This window comes from Pteropus alecto, unplaced genomic scaffold (assembly GCF_000325575.1).
Source record: "Pteropus alecto unplaced genomic scaffold, ASM32557v1 scaffold63, whole genome shotgun sequence".
Classification (NCBI taxonomy): Eukaryota; Metazoa; Chordata; class Mammalia; order Chiroptera; family Pteropodidae; genus Pteropus; species Pteropus alecto.
Window position 1 is genome coordinate 4044883 of NW_006434897.1, and position 8857 is coordinate 4053739.

At 32.6% G+C, this 8857-nt stretch overlaps 1 protein-coding gene and 2 pseudogenes across 2 annotated transcripts in view; 1 reads left to right on the forward strand and 2 right to left on the reverse strand.

Moving 5' to 3' along the window:
• The window catches only part of GRID2 (glutamate ionotropic receptor delta type subunit 2), a 1244993-nt gene that overhangs the window by 350418 nt on the left and 885718 nt on the right, over positions 1–8857 (forward strand). The window lies entirely within an intron of this gene.
• LOC107195587 lies at positions 1561–1939 on the reverse strand (annotated as a pseudogene).
• Positions 6735–6853, reverse strand: LOC112478939 (annotated as a pseudogene).

The following is an 8857-nucleotide window of genomic DNA, read 5'->3' on the forward strand; positions in this document are numbered from 1 at the left end:
GTGTTTGGAAGTACAGAAAGAAGGAATTAGTAACAATGCATTTTATTATTTGTAAGTATTTTAAAATAGCCCTGTCCTGGAAATTCTTAGAATATATAATCTTGTCTCCTTGAGTCAGAGAGGGAAAAATTAGTAAAAATATATATAGAGAGAAGTCGACAATACTTTTTTGAAAGGATCCAACAGAGTACAATTTACAATGAAATACGTGGAACCCGCAATTTTTAGTGCATTACCCTCAGCACCCAATCCTGCTCACTTTAAATTAGCAAATAATTTTATAAGCAAGAATAAATATTGAAAATGGACCAAGATAAATGTATGTTTTTAATTATCAATTATTTTGTATATATTTACATATATAATTAATTTTAAAGAATAAGTTTAAATGTATATTAAAACAGACTTTAAATTGTGTGATTAATGATTCAATAACATGTAGAATATATTTATTAATTTCTCTACCAATCTTTTATTGAATATGTATATGCGGACATAATACGTGCTAGGGTTACAATGATATATTACAATGATATACAAATCCCTGCCTTCAAAGAAACCCTAAGTAAATAAACAATTGTCATAAAAACAAATAATTTCTTTTTCTGTTAAATTTATTGGGGTAATGTTTGTTAATAAAGTTATACAGGTGTCAAGTATGCAATTCAATAATACATTATCTGTATACTGCATTGTGTGTTCACCAAACAAAGTCAAATCTCCTTCTGTCACCATATATTTGATCCCCTTTACCCTTATCTAACTCTCCCATTCCCCGTTTCTCTCTGGTAACCACTAGACTGTTGTCTGTATCTATGAGTTTTTGGAAGACGGATTAATTTTATAGCAGAGTAATAAATGTAAAAAGAGAGGGAGAGGTGGGGACTGCTGTTGTCTTAGTCTAGAGTTGTTTAGGCTGCATTTTATTGTTAGTAGTAAGTGAATGTAGTTCCCTATGTGTTTATTCTAGCCATTATTATAGATTTAGATATGACTGCTGAGTTTTCAGCTAAGATTTCAAATGGTTGTTGAGGTACTACCCTCTCTAAGAATTAACATAACTGTAGTGATAACTCCTTTTATGTGGAAAAAAAAAAAAGTGGGATCATGTAGCTTTTATGTATTTATTTGCATATTGTCTTATAAAAGAAATTTTAAAAAATATAATATCCATTCCAGACTTAGAATCTAGTTAGGAACTTTATGTAATTAACTACACTCTTTGAATGTAGGATTTTTATTGCTCCCAACTGATATAAGTGCTACTTAGACTCTCTTAATTCTTTAATTGTGTGAACATTTCCTATAAAACTGTATTTACAAAAAACTCACTGGTTTCCTTTTGTCATTTTATGTTATGAGCCATCTTTCATATGGATTCTAATGTCTGTTGGTTAGCTCACTTGATGATGCTTTTCTTAACCATTAATCAGTGAAGCTATATTAGTTTGGATCTTGAGATCACTTGAAAATAGAAGAACACTACAGTTGACCCTTGGACAACACAGGGTTGAACAGTGCATGTCCACTTATAATTGGATTTTTTTAAACAACTAATAGTTAATGTATTAAAAAGGCTGATTTAAGCATCTGCAAATCAACCTCGACTCCTGGCTCGATACTGATGGAAGTAATCTGCTTAACAATCTCAGAAGTACTGTGCAAGTCAATGAGTCACTTGTGGATCCTCATCTGAAAACAATCCCAAGTCTTAGAGCCTTCCTCACAGGGAGTTTTTTCTTGTAGTGATTCTCAGAGTCTTGGTAGGCAACTGAACTGGTCCTCTCATTTTGAGGTTCTTGTCCTTTGTACCTCTGATCAAATCAGCACAGACCTTCTCCAAAGATTTTACGTTGCAGCTGGTGAGAATAATTCTTACTCAGTGAATCGCTACCTCTGGTTCCACAGGTGTCTTTTTTTCGGTATCTTTAAAAGCCATGACTGCGGCGCGGCTTCCTAACCGACTATTCAGGAGCCAATAGCGTGAGTCAGGAGCAACAGAGAGCAGAAGGAAGCTCAGCTGAAGCTGCTACCTCGTCTTCCTCAAAAAGCTGTAATTGGATTTTTTTCAATAAATACTATTGGCCCTTCTGATCCTCGGGTTTCGCATCTGTGGATTCAACCAACTGCAGATCGGAAAGTTGTTTTTGCATTCCTAACCTCAGATTCCCAACCACAGATTGAAAATATTTTTGATAGGTTGGTTGAATTCGTGGACATGAGAATCAACTTTAGTTACGTTTTTGGGAGTCGAAAGTTACATGTGGATTTTCAACCTTGTGGCTCCCATAACTCATGTGTGTTCAAGGGTCAACTGTATTTATAAATGTAAAAGTTAGAAAGAAATACTTTGTAAAGAAAAAGTTCTAGCATAGGACTAGTTGCAAATAAAGGAAGATTCATGTGTTAGGCAGAATAATGGCCCCTATATATATCCACTTCCTAATCTTTGGAACCTACAAATATATTACCTTAAATGGCAAAAAAAAAAAAAAAAAAAAAAAAATTTAAAGACTTCGCAGATGTAATTAAATTAAGGATATTAAAATGAGAGAGATTATCTCGATGAGCCCCGTGTAATCATAGGGATTTATAAAATGAGAGGAAGGCAAGAGAGTCTAAATCAGAGAAAAAGATGGGGTAATGGAAGTAGAGGTTGGAGTGATACAATTGCTGGTTTTGAAGATGGAAGTGCCTTTGGGCCAAAGAATGGGAGAAAAATCAAGGGATGATTCATTTCCTAGAACCTCCAGAAGAAACGTAACCCTGTGGACAACTTGATTTTAGCCCCATAAGACCATTTTGGACTTCGGACCTTTAGAACTAGAAAATAATACATTTGTGTTCTTTTATGATACTGTATTTGTAGAATTTGTTACAGCACAGCAGCGGTTGGAACTATTATGTTTCTAAAAAAAAGAAAAAAAGGAGTAGGAATGTCGAGTTGTGTCCAGCGGTTGCTAAAAAGGTTATACTCATGATTTCTCACCCATTTCTTCTTTTAATCTATTGAATATCATAACTGACTATAACAATATGTCTCTCACTAGCAGCAGACTTGTACTTAGACTTTGTTCAGTTAGGAGTGCTGCTCCCAAATATTTCCTCTTCTCCCTGTAGTAGACAAGAATTCCTGGAGAAGGTAATTATGTGTAATTTGTTGTTACCCTAAGCTTTGACTTGGCTTATAGACCCTGATAATTTAAGTTCTTTTTCCTAACAGGCCCAATGGACTACCCCTTGCAAAGATATTCTAATGACAGATATTGAATTATATATGGCAAATTTTATAGAAGGGAAAGATCAGTGAGCAGTGGAATTGTCAGAGAGAATTTTTAAAAAACATTGGCTTTGGCAAAACAAAGTATGTGCAGACAGAGAGATGGAAAGTAGACGGGTGGAGAATATTCCAAGCAGACAAAACATAATATGTTTGAATGATAAATTCATAGTTTTTATTTAAAATATTTCTGTTGTATTTTTATATGATTAAACAGAGGATGAGTCATTTTTATGTGTAGGAAGCAATCATTTATTGCTTCTAGCTCTTAAATCATGATAAATGAAGTTTCTATATTAATGTTAACATGTATAATTTGTACTACAGAATCATAAAGAAAAATAAAGAGTAAACTTTTTCATACAAATCCTCATTTTAAAAGGCCTCAATATTAAAATAATTCAACTTTGACTCTTATCTGCCCATTCAGATCCATACAGACTTCTTTTGCTATACAATGATTAGATGCTGTAAGACTTACTGTAATTTTTTAAATGTCCTTTACTTCTTAAAGAAATAATGACTTTATCTCTGATACAATATGGGATAGTTGTCCAAAATACATTTGATTTGAAAAATATCTCTCCAAAACTGTGAAAGCTGGCCATTACTTATAGAGACTTCTTGCTTCATGTCAGCAGAAAGTGCAATTTCTGTGAGAATTTTATAGTTATTTGAAAAGTTTTTCCTGTTCTTAATTAAACATTCATAACTTTTCGTTATTATCACTCAGTTTGTTGAAAATCATTAAAACATTGTATTCTATATGTATTCCATTCTCCTATTTTCAACCTTTTTTTTTTATTATTCCTTACCTCTACCCTCACACCTTTAGGAGAAAATATCTTTTCCTCTACCTTCTAAATTATCAGCTAGGATTCTTATAAAAAAATAAAAATTAGATTAACATGAGAAATTTTACATGACATGGAAGCCTTTATAAGGAAATGAAGACACAATGAAACAGTTAAAACCTAGTGTTTTTTATGCTAGATTTGATAAAGAACGGAGAGTCATGGAAAGATATGATAGCACAAAGAATATGAACTATGTATAGTATCCTGCGGAAAATTTAGCAAGACCTGATTTTTCAGAATCCTCTGAGTCCCTTTGTCTTTGAGGATAAGGATGGTTCTTTTCTCCTGATATAGAGAAGACACCTTTCACATGAGGGATTTATCACCCTCTTGAAGAGGTTAGATAGTCCTTTTTGTGCATGCTACTCATCAAATTCCTTCAGCTTAAAATATGCAGTATGCCAAGATGCTATATTTTGAGGTCCCATCAATATGTCCTGTCACTATCTACCTCTCCTCTCTATTCCTCCCAACCCAATCCATATCCTACTCTCTTTTTCTTCTCTACTTCTGCTTTATGTTTTCAGGAATTTCCTTTTTCTCACTGATACATTCTGTTGATCTTCATACATTTTTCTTAAGTTCTCAAAGAGAATTCTGGAGAGGACAGCAATGGTATCCCTTTAGATCAATAATCAGCATTTTGATCCTAGTCAAATTTATTTCTTTGTACATTAGAAATCTGTTATATTTAATTTTTGGACATGACTTAACTATGACTAATCTTTGACTTTCATACTAGACCAATACCTCAAACAGTAAGATGGTTCATCTTTGTTTCTAGAAGTAACTTTAAATACCCAGCCACCTGTGGAACTCTCATTCTCACCAAAGCTTTTTATGTACAAAATTTTCTACGTGAATAATAATGTGAGCACCAGGAATTTCTCTCTAAGAAAGAAAGAAAAAGAGTTAAGATCTAAGGTGTGCCACAGAACAAAGGATCATGTATAGTGAGATTATCTTATCTTTTATTCTACTGGATCTTACCTGTTTCAAGATTATTTTATAATAGACTAGTTCTATACATATTTAATACTCCATAAAGGTAGAAATCATGATTATTTCCCTATTATTATAGGAAATCATATAATATTAAGTACTTTTGTTTTCCTTCATTTCTCTCATACATGAACAGTCATACAGATTTCTGATTTATCTGAACTTCTTATTTTGGATAGTGATAACAAGAAAATAGATTCTGTTAAATTTAGAGAGAGATAGCACTAGTGCCATGTAAAAATATGAGAGTTAGAAACTGTCTATTTTGCTACATATTTTTATTTATATTTATATTTTTATTGCTTTGAACTTCATTTTATATGAAATATTTGAGGCATGTTATAGCTCAATACCATAAAAATATCACTTTATTGGGTATTCTAACTCCCATACTGGAATAGAATACAACAAATCAGTGTCCTAGTTGTGCGAATAGTGGACTCTATTTCCTACAGTCCCTTTTGATAATTAAACTTATTATTCTCTTCCTAGTTCACTTTGTTACTGGAAATGAAATCTCTTAAAAGGAAAGTCTCAGCAAAATTGGGTATGGTTCAGAACCATATGATTTCACTCATATGTGGGATATAAAACTGAAAGCAACAATGAAATAAAACAAACAACAAAACTCATAGACAAAGATAACAGTTTAGTGTTTACCAGAGGGAAAAGGGGGAGAGGGGTAGATAAATGTAAAGGCGGTCAAATATATGGTGACGAAAGGAGATTTGACTTTGTGTGTTAAGCTCACAGTGCAATATACATATGACGTATTATTGAATGGTATACTTGAAAGCGATCTAATTTTATTAACCAATGTCATCTCAATAAATTCAATTTAAGAAATTGGGTATGGATGGAGTGTTTGTAAATAGAACTTGTATTTTAACATCTGTCATAGGTGTCCACCCCATATGGCTTTCAAGTTGTTGATATGTACTTGCCACTTGATGTGATGCACCTACTTCTTCTTTACTCAAATTGCCATTCATTTATTTTTTCCTCTCTTCTCATTATCTTATTTCTGTTTTCCCCCTGACTCAAACTAATAGAACATTTGTCATGGTATAAAAGAGCAAAATATGGTACCACTGATATTTTTAAATGCATGTTTCTTCTGTTTATTTAGGGTCCACATGAAAAAATGGGTACAAAAGAAGATGAAAGGGAGATAAATACTTATATGTCATTCAGAGACTTGATATTGAAGTGGACGGCTCCATTATAAGCTTTGCCCCAGCTTTGTTCAACCTTCTTCCCTACTTGTTATTCATATTAAGTTTCTGTTCTAACTAACCTGGTGTGTTCACTGCTCTAGCAGGTGACTTGCACTCTTCCAATGTGTTTCATCCTTTAATTCTTTTCCCAATATTAAAAACCTATCCCTAGATGACCAAGGCAAATATTACTGTTACATGAAATTTTCTCTGAATATAAAGCAAAGGTTTGCCAAGTAATTATGCTATGCTATATATTTCTTTCTTTTCTTTTTTTTTAAATTTTTTTAGATGAGACAACCTTTAGTTGACCTTTAGTTGACCTCACAGATTGCAAGGACTTTGTCAGCTTACAATCCCTTATTTTTTAATTTTTTATACCTACAGCACCTGGTCTTCCTAGGTGGTCTCCCATCTAAGTACTAACCAGGCTCAACCCTGCTTAGCTTCTGAGATCAGACAGGATCGGGCTTGTTCAGGGTGGCATGGCCGTAGACTGCTTTATATTTCTTAAGTTGTTATTTATCTCTTGCAATGATACCTCATTTTACCAGCTGGATTATAAACTCTCTAAGATATTTGGTATTCTGTCTGGCTACAATGCTTTGAACCTAAAGAGACTGCAAATTTAACATTCTTGAATAAATCACTCCTTTGGGTGAAATTTATTTCAAAGTTATAGTTCGGGGTTTCCAGGATCAATGGAAATGTATACAATAAATTGGCTTGTTCTAGAGCTTAATCCATTTGTATCTTCCTCTAAAGTTTCCCAGTGATTGATCAATCTAGATTTAACATACAATGAAGCAAAAACATAGAATATGAGGAAACTAGTAGTGTCCAGATGCCCCACACTGACAATAAGGATGTATTAAATTATGATCAGTACTGTGATAATTATTCTAAGATCAGAAATGACAAAGTAAGGTAGTACTTATTTCTGATTTCAAGTATATGTCTTTTAAATTACTTGCAATGAGAATATTTAAAAATAACTTGCTCCTTTGATATAGAGTAATTTTTAATTGAATCATCATAACTTCTTAATACTAGTCTGCCTAATATACTGTTTTCAATTACCTCTCCCCTGCCTCAGCTCATTACACACACACACACACACACACACACACACGCACACCATAGGCTATGTTTACACTGTTTATTTTGGTTAAAACTGCTTACTGCTATCTTAGAAAACATACTTTTCTACTTTCGCAGTTTTGATAAAGTCTAAATATTCTTAAAAGATTGTTTTAATACTAGCTGATGATTGCTTTAGAAATTTGGGTCATTGTAGCATCGATATTAAATAACTGTATATTTACCTTTCTGCTTAAAATTTTCAAGACTTTACCTGCTATGATTTCCCCCAATATATTTAAATCTATACTAATCTTAATGAGAGCAATAGTTGGAGGTGGGGGAGATCTCCCTCTTGTTTTTTGATTTCAGTCTCGACATACTAGACGTGGAAGTTCTTAATATATTTAAATATTAAAAGACCTCGAAGCAACTTTTAATGCTACAAAGAAAAAAGAAAGTGAAAAGAAGTGAGAAGAAAAAATTTAAAAACATGGTCAGCATGTAAATTTATGAAGTAATAGGATTTGACTGAAAATCAATTGGATTCTTTTTCCTTTGCTTTAAGGATTTGACTAATGAACAAAGCACTCAAAAGTGTTAAATTTTCTCAGTCCTCATTACATAAATACAAGAGAATAGGATGCAGTAATCTTCATGCAGCAATTTTTAACTATTGCAGATCTAGTATTAGGTAGTAACTGGCAATAATTTTGCTTTATTCCAAAATATTTCTGCTGTCCCTATATGTCTTCCTAAAATATGTCATCGACTTGGACATATTTCATTTTACATTGTCTAATAAAGTAGTCTGTGCTATGTTGTGAATAAACCCACAGTTGAATAAACTCATGTATAACTTCAAGTATCTGAATTAAAATCTAGAGAATTTGTCACACTAGATATGGCATATGACTTTAAAAATATATTTATTATGGCAGATTTTATCATAAAAATGCAAATCTTTGGAAGGAATGTCATCTAGTTTCATCCTATGATTAGTGGTGAGAACGATATCAGAGTGAGAATATCTGGAGGTTCTTTCATAGTATTGTTTAGTAGTTTCTGTGGGCTATGTAGTTGATACTCATTAAATTGTTGTCAATTTACCAGTTATTTGATGCTTTTACTTGAAAGCAACGTGACCATTTATTTTCGCTCTTGGAATAATAAATTGATAGAATAATTATGGTAGAATTTATCTCCATTTGTCAAATGACACAACTTGTAAATCTTTATATTTTTCTTTTAAATATTTACAACATGGCTCACTAGAATGTATAAACTTGGAGCCTGAAGAACGTTTTTTTTTTTTTTTTTTTTACTCCTATCCTGTCACTCAGTTTCTGTGTCACTTTGATCAAGTTACTTATCTCTAGGCCCTGACATTGTCTTTATATTCCCTTTGAGATGTAGTTTTC